Source organism: Diabrotica virgifera, chromosome 1 (genome assembly GCF_917563875.1).
Source record: "Diabrotica virgifera virgifera chromosome 1, PGI_DIABVI_V3a".
Lineage (NCBI taxonomy): Eukaryota > Metazoa > Arthropoda > Insecta > Coleoptera > Chrysomelidae > Diabrotica > Diabrotica virgifera.
This window is the reverse complement of record NC_065443.1, coordinates 236,907,994-236,925,914: the sequence shown is the minus strand read 5'-3', so window position 1 is coordinate 236,925,914 and position 17,921 is coordinate 236,907,994. Positions and strand designations below refer to the sequence as shown.

The window sequence follows — 17,921 nt, the reverse complement described above, 5'->3', positions numbered from 1 at the left end:
GAGAGGTGTAAGTGTACATGGACGAGTGTCGGTGTGTCATTGATCATGATCAATTAGTTTAAAAGTAGACTAAACAAATAGATTCATCTGCGTGAAATATTCTTGGTAGCTCAAGTTATTGACTGTTTCGTATTTTCGTGTAAAGTTTATTGTTACATTGATACTATAATTAAGCATAAAAATGTCACGTCCAGTGCAATATAGTGCCTTTTCTTGTAGTTCTTATGTTTGGAAGAATTTCCTCAAATCTGATGATGGGTTAACGGCAAAATGTAAATTGTGCAATAGTATATTTAAAACCACTGCTAGATCAACCAAAGGATTACAAGTGCATTTGAAATCTAAGCATCATATAGAGGATTTAAGCAAAAAAGTGACCGAAAATGCAGGGTTGTCATCCAGTGCGAGTACCAGTTCATCCTCTCGTGAGTTATCTCCAGAATCACAGCCTAATTCGATATCATTTTCCAATTCAAAACAGCGCGAATTCAATGGAAGAAAGAGTTGCACGTATGACTGCAAAAGACGGCTTACCCTTCAGTGTATTCGTAACTTCTGAAGATTTACGAGATTTGTTTCAATCAAAAGGCTTCCTTCTGCCTCGATCTTCAACATCTATTCGAATGATGGTTATGAACTACGGAATGACTCTTCGTATGAAAGTTCTCCATGAATTGTCACAATTGAAACAAAGTGAGCACCGTTTCTCGCTCACTTTTGACGAGTGGACGTCTACGGGTAACAGGCGATATCTAAACATCAACGTCCATACCTACGCAAATGATCGTGCTTTGTTTTGGAATTTAGGACTTCTCGTATTTTTGGAAGTATGCCAGCAACAGTTTGCGTAGAAACCTTAAAAAAGAAAATGAAGGAATTTGACCTTGATTTAGACAAAGATATTGTTGCAATTACAACTGACGGAGCCTCGGTTATGGTAAAAACCGGTAGCTTGATTCCATCATTTCAACAACTTTGCTATGTCCATGGTTTGCAACTTGGAATATTAGACGTTCTTTATAAAAAAAAAGAACAATGTGATGATGATCCACATGAGAATTCTGAGGCTGAAATATATAACGACGAGGACATATCAAATATAGCTTAAGAACCTAAAGATAGTGGATTCGCAGTTGAAGAAGTGTATTCGCAGATGGAAGGAGAATTGATACCTGATTTTAACGATATAATCAACAGGGTTCGGAAAATTGTACGAATGTTTAAAGGCTCATCAACTAAAAATGATGTGCTTCAGGGATACATCAAGAAAGAGTTTGGACGAAGAATAGAACTAGATAGAGACTGTAAGACAAGATGGAGTAGTTTGGCTACAATGGTAGAAACATTTAACAAATTGAAATTGTGTATTGCTAAAGCATTGATTGATCTGGGCCTTAGTACGAACATTGAGTATAGGTTTTTAGAACATGATTTTGATGATTTGGAAAATCTAGAAAACATCTTGAAGCCGGTAAAACTTGCTGTCAAAGTTCTTTGCCGTCAAGATGCTAATCTCATTACTGCTGAAGCTACGCTCAAATTTATGATCAAGAAACTGGAAGATAATCATTCAACGTTAGCTTCAGAATTAGCTTTGTCTTTGCGACGACGCATTTTACAAGGACGTAGAAATGTGACTGCACTACTGATTTATCTCCAAAATCCTCGTAGTTACCACGCGTCATTCGACGATGAAACTTTTCGTCTTCCACCGAAAAGTTTACTTCGAAAGGAAGTTCATAATTTTGTAACGAGAATGAACTTCAGCCTTTTAAATTCATCTGACAGCAATGATGACGAAGAGGCTGATCAAGTAAGGAACGTCAATGAAGAAGTACCGTCATCGGGTTCCGATCTTCACCTTACATTGCAACAGGAATTAGAGTTGACTATATCGTCAGCATGTAATGTATTTTGCCCATCACCATCTCGAGCTAATACACTTGACTCCATTATAAGAAAAGAAATGACTCTCTATGAATCTGGGGGGGTCAATGGGAAAATATCTAACATTTACATATAAAGCATTAAAAGGGATACCGCCGACAAGTGTAGAAGCCGAAAGGGCATTTTTTGCTGCTGGCTATATTGCCTCCAAAATACGCAGTAGTCTGGCAGACGACAGTTTAGATATGTTGTGTTTCCTTCGCAAACATTTTCAGTTGAAAGCTTTAGCTAAATAATAATATTCTGTGTTTTTTGGTTGATTTTTAAATTTCTTTTGGTGTACTTTTTTAAGAAGATAGATTTTTTGTTTTTTTAGTATGTATTTGTTATTGTTTTTTGTGAAGAATGAACGGTGTAATTTTATTCATCTCATATTAATAGTAATACTTAATAAACTTACATTTAGTTGATTAATTTATTGTTTTATTTGACTTATATACAGTCGGAAAAATGAAAGATTACCCATGATCGATCATATCAATCACTTATTTTGTATTTGCTGTCTTTTTCTATAGAGTACAAAACGTTTGTTATAGAAAAATACAGCAAATACAAAATAGTGATTGCTTATGATCGTTCATGTGTAATCTTCAATTTTTCCGACTGAAACTATGACTATTTTCAATATGCGGGATTGAAAATTCATAGTCCCGCAAATACCGAGATTGAACTCAGGCTGCGGGATTGGAACCCCTAATATGTATGTATATATAAGTTGTGTAGAGACATTTAAATTTAGAATAAATGTAAAACTTATTTTAGGATGGGGAAAAGGATTGATTTCGAGACCATCATCGCGATTGTCATCGCTTCGGCGTAATGAGTTTTGTACATAATATACAGGTATAGTGTGTGTATGTGTTTATAAATTGTATAGAAGTATTTAAATTTAAGTAAAACCTATTTTAGGATGGGGGGAAAGGATTTACTTCGCGACCGTCATCTCTTCGGCGAAATAAATTTTGTACGTATCTATATTATGTGTATGTATACATAAATTGTATAGAAGTATTTAAATTTAAAATAAATGTAAAATCTATTTTTGGATGAGGAAAAAGGATTTATTTCGCGACTGTCATGTCTTCGGCGAAATAAATTTTGTACTTATATTTATTATGTGTATGTATATATAAATTGTGTAGGAGTATTTAAATCTAAAATAAATGTAAAATCAATTTTGGAATAGGGAAAAAGAATTGATTTCGCGACCGTCATCGCTTCGAGAAATAAATTTTGTACGTATGTTATTATAATGTAGGTATAATAATAGTAATATTATTGAAGTGAAAACTTCTTTAGGGACGTTGTGCACTTTTTAGATGGGGGAAAAGTATTGAATTAGCGACCGTCATTCCTTCGACGAAATAAATTTTTGAAGTGAACACTTCTTTAAGGACATTGTGCACTTTTTAGATGGGGAAAAGTATTGAATTAGCGACCGTCATCGCTTCGGCGAAATAAATTTTTGAAGTGAAAAGGTCTTTAGGGACCTTGTGCACTTTTAGATGGGGAAAAAGTTTTAAATTAGCGACCGTCATTGCTTCGACGAAATAAATTTTTGAAGTGAAAACTTCTTTAGGGAACTTGTGCACTTTTTAGATGGGGAAAAGTGTTGAATTAGCGACCGTCGTCGCTTCGGCGAAATAAATTTTTTAAGTGAAAACTTCTGTAGAAACGTTGTGCCCTTTTTAAATGGCGAAAGAATATTGAATTAGCGACCGTCATTGCTTCGACGAAATATTGTTTTGAAGTGAAAACTTATTTAGGTACGTTTCGCCCTTTTTAGATGGGGAAAAAGTATTTAATTAGCGACCGTCATTGCTTCAACAAAAATAAATTTTTCAAGTAAAAACTTCTTTTGGTCTTTGTGCTCTTTTTATATGGGGAAAAAGTATTGAATTAGCAAACGTCATCGCGACCGTCATTGCTTCGACGACAATAAATTTTTGAAGAGAAAACTTCTTTAGGCACGTTTTGCCCTTTTTAGATTGAGAAAAAATATTGAATTAGCGACAGTCATTGATACGAGGAAAATAAAGTTTCGAAGTGAAAACTTCTATTACGTTGTGCCCTTTTTAGATGTGGAAAAAATATTGAATTAGCGACCGTCATCGCTACCGTCATTGCTTCGACGAAATAATGTTTTAAAGTGAAACCTTCTTTAGGGACAAAAAATAAAAAAAAATAGTAAATCCTTTATAAAATGTATATATTTAAAATCCCTAAAAAGGGCTACATCACAATTAAACATCCATGCTTTAATTGGCATTTTTAACTGTTTCCCTAACGGACCACTTATACAGGGCTTGGACCCACATATTTTTGTTAAACTATATCTTGGTGATTAGCATGTAAACTTCACGTAAGCACTGATGATGACTGGTAAACCAGTCGAAAACTAGTTATGTGATTGTGATGTAGCCCTTTTTAGGGATTTTAAATATATACCTCTTATAAAGGATTTACTATTTTTTGTATTACATGGTATACAGCCAACTACAGGAAAACTTTTTCCTTGTAGATTTCTTTAGGGACGTTGTACCCTTTTTAGATGGGGAAAAAGTATTGAATTAGCGACCGGCATTGTTTCGACGAAATAATGTTTGAAGTGAAAACTTCTTTAGGGACGTTGTGCCCATTTTAGATGGGGAAAAAGTATTGAATTAGCGACCGCCATCGCTTCAGCAAAATAAATTTTTTGCACTGAAAACTTCTTTAGAGACGTTTTGCACTTTTTCGATGGAGAAAAAGTATTAAATTAGCGACCGTCATTGCTTCAACGAAATAAGTTTTTGAAATCAAAACTTATTTAGGGACGTTGTGCCCTTTTTAGATGGAGAAAAAGTATTGAATTAGAGACCGGTATCGCGACCGTCATTGCTTCGACAAAATAAATTTTTGAAGCGAAACTTTTGTATGGACACACTTTTGTTATACACTTTTTTGATGGGGAAAAAGTGTTGAATTAGCGGCCGTCATCGCTTCGGCGAAATAAATTTTTGAAATGAAAATGTCTTGAGGAACTTTGTGCACTTTTTGGATGGGAAAGAAATATTGAATTAGCGACCGTCATCGCTTCGGCGAAATACATTTTTGAAGTAAAAACTTCTTTAGGGATGTTGTGCACTTTTTAGATGGAGAAAAAGTATTAAATTAGCGACCGTCATTGCTTTGACGAAATAAATTTTTGAAGTGAAAACTTCTTTAGGGACATTGAGCACTTTTTAGATGGGGAAAAGCATTGAGTTTGCGACTGTCATCACTTTTCCGAACTAAATTTCGTACGTATATATATTATGTGTATGTACATGATATTAAAAATAACCAGATAGTATCTTCCCGTAGCCCAAATACGTCCGAGTTAGCGAATAATGACGTAACTGGAGACCAATTTGAATTTGAGTTCTTGTTAAAGTTAAATGGGATTTGTATGCATTTTGTAATGAAATTATTTAATTAGCAAAATAATATTAAACGACTTTTTTGTGTTATTTGTTTATAAAAGACATCTCACTTTACAAAGACAAAATATAAAATACTTTTATCGTACAACCGCGAACGATTCAAACTAATCGGACGTTACGAACCATTACGAACACGTGCCGGTCTCCAGTTGCATCACGACTCCCCCTTCCTTTAGGATGCGCAATATATTATCTTCTTATTTATATCATGTGTATGTACCTATAAATAAGTAGCATAGAACGTACGAAAGCGTATATAATATAGGTGTAGCACTTCTTTTTTGATGGGAACAAAACATCGAGCTCGTAATTTATATACTATAAAAAGTTTTCACTTCTGTCGGCACTCCCATGAGTGCTTTAAATTTTTTGTTCTGTAGCATGATATTTTGTAACTAATTTTTAGTAGTTTTTAGTCACGGAAATCAAATCTGAAATCGAAATTTTCAGTGCACACAAAATTGAGGGTAGGTACACAAAGTTTCCAGATTATCTTTGCATGCAGGACTGTAGAGGTGGAGATACATATTACACCTAGAAAAACTAACCTCACCTATCGTGATGTCTTCCATGTTAGCAAATTCTGGTCTCTTGTTTTCTTCATTCATTGAATCAATTCCCACTCTTCATCTAATGCAGTTTTTAGCTCCGCCACTATCGATGATGCTGGATTACGGACCCTAACCCTGCGTTTGAGCTCATCCCATAGGTGATCGATAGGATTCATATCCGGATTCAATGGAGGCCAGTCCATTGTTGTTATATTGGTGTTGGCTAGGTAATTTTCGTAATCTGCGCTGTGTGATATCGATCGCTATCATGAAGCCAGTGTAAGGAACAATATGGTCTTGAAGAATATCCCTATCCGCTGGCAGACCATCTCCGCGAGCACCACCGGGCACGAACACAAGCTAGGTTTTTCCTTTTAAAGATATACCACCCCAAAACATACATGAACCACCTCCATAGCCCACTGTTTTGGCACTGGGCAAATCATTCTCCAGGCCTCCGATAGACTTCTGTCATTGCCATATAAGCACATTCGACTGTCATCGTAAAATAAAACTCTGCTCCATTGGCGAAGGTTCCAATTGACGTGACCTTTTTTGTTTAGAATGATCAAAAAATCTGCCCGGGTCGATATTTTTTAATTTTTAAGAATTTTTTAATATATAAAAATTATTAATTAATTATAGTCAGAACAAAATTAGATCGAACACCCCTTGTTTTTTATAATTGTTAACATACTAAATTAGTACAAACATATCCAATAATTTTTATCTATTAAACAGATCGGTGCAGGTCGACCTTATATCAGATCCTCTACTATAATAAGGCCGATGCCACATTATGCGTTTTGACCGGATGCGGTGAAAACGCATCCGTTTCCAACGCAACCGGACCGACCTGTCACACTATGCGTTTAGTCTGGTGCAGATTGTAAGCGCGTATCGATGACTCAAAACGCATCCGTTTCCAACGCAACCGGACCGATCTGTTACACTATGCGTTTTCACCGGATGCGGCGGAAACGCATCCGGTCAAAACGCATAATCTGACATCGGCCTAACTCTAGAAAATCTAATAAACTCCTGATAATAAGGTGTTTATAAGTGCTTATTTATCTTTATTGACGATTATAAATTTAGAATATTATTTTCGAATAAATGTCATTTTTAATCATTCTTCACGCCTACAGGCATCCATATTTTCTCTAAATGGAACAACCGTTAATATAAAATAATTGAGGAGGTTTCAAGCAAAACCGAATAAATCCACTTTTTACGAAAATTTCGTTAGTGGCCAATATCGGTTCATTTTGTTAAATTACACCACATATAAAAATATACAGGGTGTCCAGAAACTCTACCGACAAACGAAGACAGGAGATTCTTCAGATAATTTTAAGATAATTTAACCCAATTCGCTTAGTCCGAAAATTGCTTCCTAAGGGAGCTAGAGCTCTTTGAAGATGGCGTCTTGTAATTAGTTTTTCTTAAATACCTCCAGAACGCTTCTATTTAGAAAAACAAAAATTGGTACGCGTATTTATCTGCAAGATATAAATCTAATCCATCCATTGCAAATTTCTATTACCCATCATAGGCGTCCGTTTTGGGTAGGGAAACGGTTATTTTATCGCATAACTTTTTTATCTTTAACTTTTATGCATTTCTGACACTAGATTATTAAATTGTGAAGTATTCTAGTACTAAAAGGTACTCTTGTTTTAAATCGGTATGACACACCGTTTTCTAGAAAAATCGATTTGAAAATTTTTCAATTTTTGAATAAAAAAAAATTAAAAAAAAAAACTGTTTAGAAAGACGAAAACTGGTACATTTATTTATATTCCAGAGATAAATCGATTTCATTAATTGCGAATTTCTAGTACTGGTCATAGGCGTCCGTTTTGGGTAGGTCAACAGTTCTTTTATAGCATACCTTTTTTGTCTTGAATTTTTGAGCATTTTTGGCACTAGATTATTAAATTATGAGGTATTCGAGTACTAAAAGTTACTTTTACTTTATGTTGGTAAAATACTTCGTGTTTTGTTGAAAAGTTCTTTCATTTTCTTTTTCAAATTCCAAAAACGAAAAACTTTCAAATTGATTTTTCTAGAAAACGGTGTGTCCTACCGACTTAAAGCAAGAGTACCTTTTAGTACTAGAATACCTCACAATTTAATAATCCGGTGTCAAAAATGCATAAAAGTTAAGGACAAAAAAGTTATGCGATAAAATACCCGTTGCTCTACCCAAAACGGACGCCTATGACTGGTACTAGAAATTTGCAGTGGATGGAATCGATTCATCTCTGAAAAGTAAATATGCATACCAATTTTGGTTTTTCTAAATAGAAGCGTTCTGGAGGTATTTAAGAAAAACTAATTTCATGACGCCATCTTCAAAGAGCTCTAGCTCCCTTAAGAAGCATTTTCGGACTAGGTGAGTTGGGTTAAATTGTCTTAAAATTATCTGAGGAATCTCCTGTCTTCGTTTGTCGGTAGAGTTTCTGGACACCCTGTATATGTGCAAAAACGAATAGATCCTACTGAATTTTAATGGTGATATTAATGCTTTCATGCAAAATCGAATAAATCCACTTTTTGTTCAAAACCAAATAAATCCAAAAATACGCATTTTTTACTTTATCTTCTTATGCAAATATTTCATTCGACCAATAGATGGTAATAGGGAGTTATTAGAGATGCGACGATGTAATATGGGTGGTCTGATATATTTTGTCGTTGATTGATTCGCCTCTGCAAAATTATCTTAACAAGATTGTTGGAATATCAGATTTAAAAAGAATCTGTTTGGAAAAGACACAGATTCAAAAACTAAAGAAATTAAAGTTTTAATTTGATGCTTTCAGCATTATCGCGTTGAATCCCAATCTGAACTTAGGCTCGCAATTTACAAAAAGGGAAAATCTTTAAAAAGAATTTTGTTATCCGAAGTCAACCTGAGAATTTCCATTCCACCAAAAAGTGTTCAACAACTTATGGAAAACAATGGGGAACTTGCACATTTTTTTTCTATTACATAATAATGTTCAGTTTTGTATAAAAATGAGATTTCCAAAATTTCCCGCTTCAAAAACTCATAATAACTTAGAAATACAAATTTAAAGTCTTCTTTATTTTAAAGTAGTTCAGACGGCCCGTGACGTCACATAGTTTTACACATAGATATATAATACTCTAGATTGCGCCCTGCGATCTTAAAATGGGTGACGGTTGCGACAGAGATAAATGAGCCTATTTGGTCGGTAGTCTCTTTTTAATTTTAGGGGAATATCGACGACGTGACTATCCCACTTTATCGAGTAATATGTGTTGACAGTTGGAGCGGGTGGTGACGAGAAATGGTCTTTGGTCTTCGGACGTGGATAATCGTGGTTCGAATCCCATACCAACTTTACCTTTTTTATTTTTATTTAATCAATATTGCGTTTATTAGATATTTTTACTTCTGAAAAATGGACCTAAGTAAATCTAGCAGATAATAAATGTAGTACCTATGTATAGTAAGTTAATATTGGAATACATTTTGTGAACTGCATAGTAAAATAAAAGTCATTCGTTATTAATATAAATTCGTCCTTATTCGAATGATGTAAATAATATTTGTTTTGCTTCCACTTTTTTAAAAAATTGTAACAATAGTTTCATAAATAAAAATAATGTCTAATTACTTATAATTGAATCGGTCATTTCAAAAACAGCAAAGTCCACAATTTTGAGAAACTAACTTTTTGAGAGGAATAGACTCCTTTAAGATAAACGTTGTGTGCAAAAACGACACCAGTCCAGTAAAAACATTAGGAACAAAACTACAATATACCTAACTTTGAATTTTGATGTCATCCATTTCATCCATCTTTCGACTATATAGTTAAGTTTTCTTTGCTCTTCTGTAAAATTAGGAATATGTGACTCGTGTTATTTTTGAAATGACCGATTCAATTAATAAATCGATGGTACATTATGTTGATATTAATTATTGGTAATTTTTTACGAATATTTTTAATTACTTTATAGTATTCTACCATTAACTTATTAAAAAAAATAACATTGGCTTTTATATTTTTAAAAATCTATATAGGTACCTACACAGTTTTTCTTATTTGTTATATATTTCTTTGCATAGATTTATTTTAGAGATGTAATAATATCTAATAAACGCAATATTGATTAAATTAAAAATAAAAAAGTAAAGATTGGTATGGGATTCGAACCAGGATTATCCACGTCCGAAGACAAACGACCAGTTCTCGTCGCCATCCGCTCGAAATGTCAAACCATCTAAAATACTCGACGACAGAGTAGGATAGTGACGTCGTCGATACTCCCCTTGAATTAGAAAGAGACTACCGACCAAATAGGCTCATTTATCTCTGTCGCAACCGTCACCCATTTTAAGATCGTAAGGCGCAATCTAGAGTATTATAAATCTATGGTTTTACATTAGTTTTTTATATGGTTATATCAGTGATGTGGGAGGGTTATATGTAAGTATATTCTTCTTCTTGTTCTTTAGTTTATTGGCCTCCACCTACTTGGGTATTTGGCCACAGCATCGTCGCGAAATATGGGAAAATATTTATATTGTAATGACATTTTTTGATCACTATACTTAATAGGAAGTGTGTACCTACTAAGTTTTATCGTTAAATAATTATGAGAATAATAATCAGAATAAAATCACAGTATAAAATTAGTAGGTATAATGGGAGTATAATATACATAATATATGTACTTAACTCCCCGAACTTCTCCGACGGAAAAAATTTCACTCTTTTGAAAATATGTAGCCACCATACACATATCAACTATAGGTAAGTTATCAGACTGCCCTTTACAAAAAACCCTCTTCGGTCATTTTAAAAAATATATCTTAAAAACACTCACAATATATCAGAAATAGAAATTATCAAATATATTTATAAAACTTAGTGTCAGTGTCAAAACGAATGCCAAACCTATGAGGGAACTTACACATTTTTTTATTACGTAATATTATTGAGTTTCCTTTAAAAATAATATTTCCAAACTTTCACGCGGTAAAACCTCATAATAACTTAGAAGATAATTTAAAATCTATATATTTTTTTCTGTTTTCTGGCCTTGGTTTAGAAGAACCCTTAGCCAATGTAAAATAGTTCAAACGATCAAAAACGCTTGTGACGTTACATAACTGTATTTTCTACTGACGTTTATTGGGATAAACCGTAATCGTACCCCTTCCTAACTGCCAAAGTGTCATGGCCGCCGTCGGGACCTATTGTGCTGACATTTACAATGTTTACATATAGAAAAGTTTGTTTTTTTCTGCTTATAATGCCGTTTTCTAAAGATATTAGTGAACAAAATCGATTTGCTAACAATATTTAATATATTTGAAATGTGCTAAAATTGGATTCAACAGCAAAAGTCGCATAAATAACATATAAATGACGAATTTGTTTACCTATTACAAATGGGGTTATGTGGTTGTAACTGTTTATTTTGGGAATAAAATGAAAATGATCAATTAAACGACTGGAAAACTGTAAGTATTACAATTAAAACATGTTTATCCTATCACAAGAGTTCACTTCATTTTAAGAAAGCTAATTATTATTATACAATAGACATTTATAAACTGCCATGTACTTTTAAGGTTACTTTTGATCTGTTTTTAAAGCTTATGATTAAATGTTACCTCTTTATTAATTAGATTTGCCAACAAAAGATGCATGATTAAGGCCAAATGCAATTCCTTTGCTAAAGTCATAAAAAAAGTACAAATACAGTTAAAAAAATTATTTTAAAAAGGTCTCTCAAAAGACATGAAAATTATACAACAACTCAAAAAACTAGAGAATGTAAAGAAAGCCAGGTTATTGGAAATGGAATTCCTGTTTAATTGAAAGCCAGTAAACTATCCAAGACTTTTCAGAATCAAATGTGTCAACTTGTAAAACGATTCTTCTGACATTTTTAGTAAAAACCAGATTATCCTCAAGAAAAATTCTGTTTTAAGTGAAACTCAAAGTCATATATATAAATATAATTTTGTGAATGTGTCATCTTTGAATGAAACAAATTTTTTACCTAAACAAATAAATGTTTGGATCTAATTAAAAACAATGCTGAATCAAGTACAGTAGAAATACAATCCTTTGAACTTCTAAATGTGATTGTTAAAAGTGTCGAGATAGCTACTGCATAGGGATTCGAAAGGGATAGACTTGTTATGAACGCACTTGATCATGTACTTCTTACTGTTATAAAGTTGAAACAAAACTTATTTTATGCTTTCTTATCAGTCACTTTTAATTGTGTATCAACTTTACGTGGTACATCGTGCAAAAATTGCTAAAATGCAAACATATTTATTTTCTGTGTTACATTGGATACTATGATTGAATGTCTTCCTCTTTTAGATAGTGAAGTGAAGAACATCTTGAAGTTCCAATGATGTTTCAAGATGAGATAAATCGAAATAATGGTTGTATGTTAGAAGGACAGAGAATACGAAGAAATGTTATTGCTGCATACTTAGTGTAGTGAAATACAAACTTCAAACATTATAATATATTTTTTTATTTCAAACATTTCATATGATTATGAAAGAACATCTTCCTCTTTAAAACAATGAAGAAGTGAAGAACATAATAAAGTTCCAACGAAAATGATTCCAGATGAGGAAAATCGAAATAATGGTTGTATGTTACGTGTATAGAGAATACGAAGAAATGTTATTGCTGCAAACTTAGTGTAGTGAATTAAAAACTTATTGTCAAATACAAATCAATTTATTTCATACTTTTATAATATATAGTGGTACAATTTTATATGTGTTCAAATAAAAATATTAATAAATAAAATACAATAAACACAAATCATGTATATCTTACAATGAATTACAAAATCAAAAATTAATTACAAAAATATCAAAATAAATCTGAAATATTAAAAAGTAAACCATAATTTTTATAGTACCTACATACTTTGGTTGGTACTCTAATAATTTGGAAATCCATTAAAGTTTGTAGATGGAAATTGCAGGTATCTAAAAAATATATAAAGTAACTCAACAATCTCTTTTCAATTAGGGTTGCAGTTGATAAAGATGAATGACCCTTGCTCGGGAAATCAAATGTATCTAAAAAAAATTAAGTAACAGCTTTCTAACAAAACAATCTTAGCACTAAACGGAAACAAAGATACTGGTAAGTATTAAAACATTTTTTGAAAAATCTTTCTGAAAGTGAAAATAAAGACTACTCTCTATGGGAACAACTAAAACTGGGTATGCTTTACAAAAAAATGTATCCAGAACAAATTTCTTCTCTATAAGGCAATACTACTACAAGTCTGGATGTACAGGATTTAATTCTGGGGAACTGCCAGTAACACATAATATGCAAAGACTACAAAGATTCCAATCCAAAGTCTTTCATGATGTCCGATTTTTTTAGTACCACTACCAAATATCACGCTAAACTTAAAATTCTTACAATGAAGATAGCTAAAGCTTGAGTACACATAGATAGATCCAACCAAACAAATAAAAACAATTAATGTATGTAAAATGTATGTTAGTCTTCTTCCACTTGCAGAAGATATTTTCAGTTGTTTGTGCCACTGTGAACTTAAGATCTCTAATATTAACCGATGATAAATTTATGAAAACTGATTTTAAATATTAAAAACTTTCAGAGATATTTCAATTTTCGAAACATCTTATAAAAGAGTGAAAAATATTCAGAGACACCTTACAGCCATAAACCAGTAAAACTAAAATATTTAATGTTTTTGTATAAATTAATATTAATATTTATGAACTTTTTAAATATATCTTTAAAAATTTTATGATAAATAAAATGTTTTTGAGTAAAGGCAATATTTTTTTTGTATGGTAATAGAAAAGATTAATATTTGAAATCATATACAGCATCACATTTTATAAATTATAATCTTTTTATTATAAAAATAGTAATACCGTGTGTCTACGGATGGGATGCCCAAGAGGAAAAACTTTTTTATTTTCAATTTTAGCGAAAAATGTCATTCTTGATAAAAACTTTTGCTTGTTCTAAAACCCATAAAATGAACTAAAATTCAAGTTTTTCAAATCCTGCTTATTTTTATAGCCAATTTTATGTAAATCCCTATAAATTTTTGCACTAAGTTCGAAATTGTAACAATAATAACTTGGGAGAACAACCCTTTCACTTCTCTGGATTACGAAGCCAGACTTTGTCGTTCTCCTTGAATCATCCAATTATTTATTAATTAAATAATTATTAATACAATAATTTTAATAATGAAATTTATCACAAGATAAATTCTTTATTGATAGCTTAACATTGTCAAAAAAATTGACAATTCGCAAATTATTTATCGAAGTTGATAGTTACTAAGCTACAATTGTGGCTTGGCAACACTAGATTATTGTTAAGATTTCAAACTTAGTGCAAAAATTTACATAAAATAGGGATTTACATAAAATTGGCTACAAAATTAAGCAGGATTTAAAAAACTTGAATTTTATTTCGTTTTATGGGGTTTTAGAACAAGCAAAACTTTTTATCAATAATGACATTTTTCGCTAAAATTGAAAATAAAAAAGTTTTTCCTCTTGGGCACCCCAACCGTGGACACACTGTATATAATTATAATACTAAAATCACAATAAAGATGCACTAGAAAGAAACAAACACAAGACATGATGAATGTTATGAGGAGCACTCACAAATCATGATTTACAAAGTTTATACATTGTAAATCATGATTCGGGAGTGCTATTTGTATCATTCAACATGTCTTGGGTTGTTTATTTCTGGTGCATCTTTATTGTGAGTTTAGTATAAGGGAATTACAAGTTTTATGTTAAATCTTCTGAATCAAATTTTTGTTAGGTATCATGTCACTCTTACTAATTTTATCCCATAAACACTTTGAAATAATACATTTTTTAGTTCCATGACTGTTATCAATTGTTGGATATCATATTGGCTACCATATTCGCTATTGTGGCTTTATTGACAGCAGCTCTAACTAATGATGATGGAGTCGATTTTCCATACTATGGTCTTAGATTGTTCAGCTATGATTGTGAGATTCTACCAGAACCACATTTACCTTGGATCTTTCTCTGAATTATCAAATGCAAAAGTTCATATTTTTTAGGGTGTTTCATACCTAAGTATTATTGACCTAAGTATTCCAGCTTGTGTCTCTTTAGTCAAATGGAAATTATTATATGAAACTCTACAAGAACACATTCATATTATAATCAATTAAGTATATTAATTTTAATCACAAATGTTTATTGGTTGAGAGAGTGACTTTTTTACTTATGCTCAATCAAATATTTTTACTATTTTCTGTTAGTTTTTTAATAGTTATTTATGATATAAGTGTTAAAAGTACACATTTAAGGCACGCATGTGAAAGTCTGCAATTCACATGAGTGCCTTAAAAATGTACTTTTTAACACACATATCATACAATATTTTTTCTGCAAACGTAATTACAGAATAATATCTACAAAAACTTTTTTCTACAACCGTGTTAAAAATTCAATTTTTAGCACTCCATAAGAGCATTAAAAATGCTACTTTAAGGCACAAGTGCTTTAAAATTTTTATGGCACTGCAATTCGTATTGACCGTATAGACAATTTTGATGTAATGTCACAAAAATATAAAAATGGAATGTCAGTCAAGTTCAAGTAAAAGTTTTTGTAGATATTGTCCTGTAATTACGTTTGTAGAAAAAATATTGTATGATATGCGTGTTAAAAAGTACATTTTTAAGGCACTCATGTGAATTGCAGAACTCGCTATCGCTCATTCTGCAAACTTTCACATGCGTGCCTTAAACGTGTACTTTTAACACTTATATCATAAATAACTATTACTTGAACTGACATTCCATTTTTATATTTTTTTGACATTACATCAAAATTGCCTATACAGTCAATACGAACTGCAGTGCCATAAAATTTTTAAAGCACTAGTGCCTTAAGGTAGCGTTTTTAACGCTTGTATAGAGTGCTGAAAGTTGCATTTTTAACACGGTTGTAGAAAAAATAAATTTTATGTATATTTTATCTAAAAAAGTATTTAAGCACTTAAATATTTTTTCAAAAATAGAATATTTTTATGAACTTCTTTAATTCTTTTTTATTTTAACTTTAATGCAATCTGTTATCATTATAACAATATGACAGATATAAAAAATGACACAGTGGGAACTACACTCAGGGGTGAGAACTCTTTACATATTTATATTAATTTAGTCTACATTACCATATTTCTGACTTTTTTACAAATTAGTAACTACTATCTACTTCCCAGTGGTGTAGAGATCTGTAACTTTTCTTAACCCTCTAGTGCCCTAGTTTGCCTCAAGGCGGACCATAATAAAAATTTCCATGCTTACTATTTAAGTATTTTATAGCTGCAATACCGAAACCAGCCTTTGGACTAGATCTGATAAGCATCCAGCTTTTAAAAGTTTGGGTGATCAGACAGATTTTTACCCTATAATTTTCAGTTTAGCATGATATTTGGTAGTGGTACTAAAAACATCGGACATCATAAAAGACTTCGGATTAGAATCTTAATAGTTTTTGCATATTTGTATTACTGGCAGTTCCCCAGATTTAAATCCTGTACATCCAGACTTGTCGTAGTATTGCCTTATAGAGAAGAAGTTTGTTCTGGATACATTTTTTTGTAAAGCATGCCCAGTTTTAGTTGTTCCCATAGAGAGTAGTCTTTATTTTCACTTTCAGAAAGATTTTTCAAAAAATGTTTTAATACTTACCAGCGAGCTTACCAGTATCTTTGTTTCCGTTTAGTGCTAAGATTGTTTTGTTAGAAAGCTGTTACTTAATTTTTTTTTAGATACATTTGATTTCCCGAGCAAGGGTCATCTTTATCAACTGCTACCCTAATTAAAAAGAGATTGTTGAGTTACTTTATATTATTATATTTTTTAGATACCTGCAATTTCCATCTACAAACTTTAATGGATCTCCAAATTATTAGAGTACCAACCAAAGTATGTAGGTACTATAAAAATTATATGTAACTTTTTAATATTTTAGATTTATTTTGATATTTTTGTAATTAATTTTTGATTTTGTAATTCATTGTAAGATATACATGATTTGTGTTTATTGTATTTTATTTATTAATATTTTTATTTGAACACATATAAAATTATATCACTATATATTATAAAAGTATGAAATAAATTGATTTGTATTTGACAATAAGTTTTTAATTCACTACACTAAGTTTGCAGCAATAACATTTCTTCGTATTCTCTATACATGTAACATACAACCATTATTTCGATTTTCCTCATCTGGAATCATTTTCGTTGGAACTTTATTATGTTCTTCACTTCTTCATTGTTTTAAAAAGAAAGATGTTCTTTCATAATCATATGAAATGTTTGAAATCAAAAAATATATTATAATGTTTGAAGTTTGTATTTCACTACACTAAATATGCAGCAATAACATTTCTTCATATTCTCTGTCCTTCTAACATACAATTATTTCGATTTACCTCATCTTGAAACATCATTGGAACTTCAAGATGTTCTTCACTTCACTATCTAAAAGAGGAAGACATTCAATCATACTATCCAATGTAACACAGAAAATAAATATAATGTTTGCATTTTTAGCAATTTTTACACGATGTACCACGTAAAGTTGATACACAATTAAAAGTGACTGATAAAAAAGCATACAATAAGTTTTGTTTCAACTTTATAACAGTAAGAAGTACATGATCAAGTGAGTTCATAACAAGTCTATCCCTTTCGAATCCCTATGCAGTAGCTATTTCAACACTTTCAACAATCACATTTAGAAGTTCAAAGGATTGTATTTCTGTAACTGTACTTGATTCAGCATTGTTTTTAATTAGATCCATACATTTAATTGTTTAGGTAAAAAAATTGTTTCATTCAAAGATGACACATTCACAAA

The 17,921-nt window shown here is 31.5% G+C and overlaps 1 long non-coding RNA gene across 1 annotated transcript; it reads left to right on the top strand.

Moving 5' to 3' along the window:
- Positions 1-11,137: 11,137 nt before the first annotated feature.
- LOC114326960 (uncharacterized) lies at positions 11,138-12,495 on the top strand. Its single transcript, XR_003651927.2, has 2 exons — positions 11,138-11,468; positions 12,346-12,495. It is a non-coding gene; the product is annotated as an uncharacterized LOC114326960 (long non-coding RNA).
- The last annotated feature ends 5,426 nt before the right edge of the window (positions 12,496-17,921 follow it).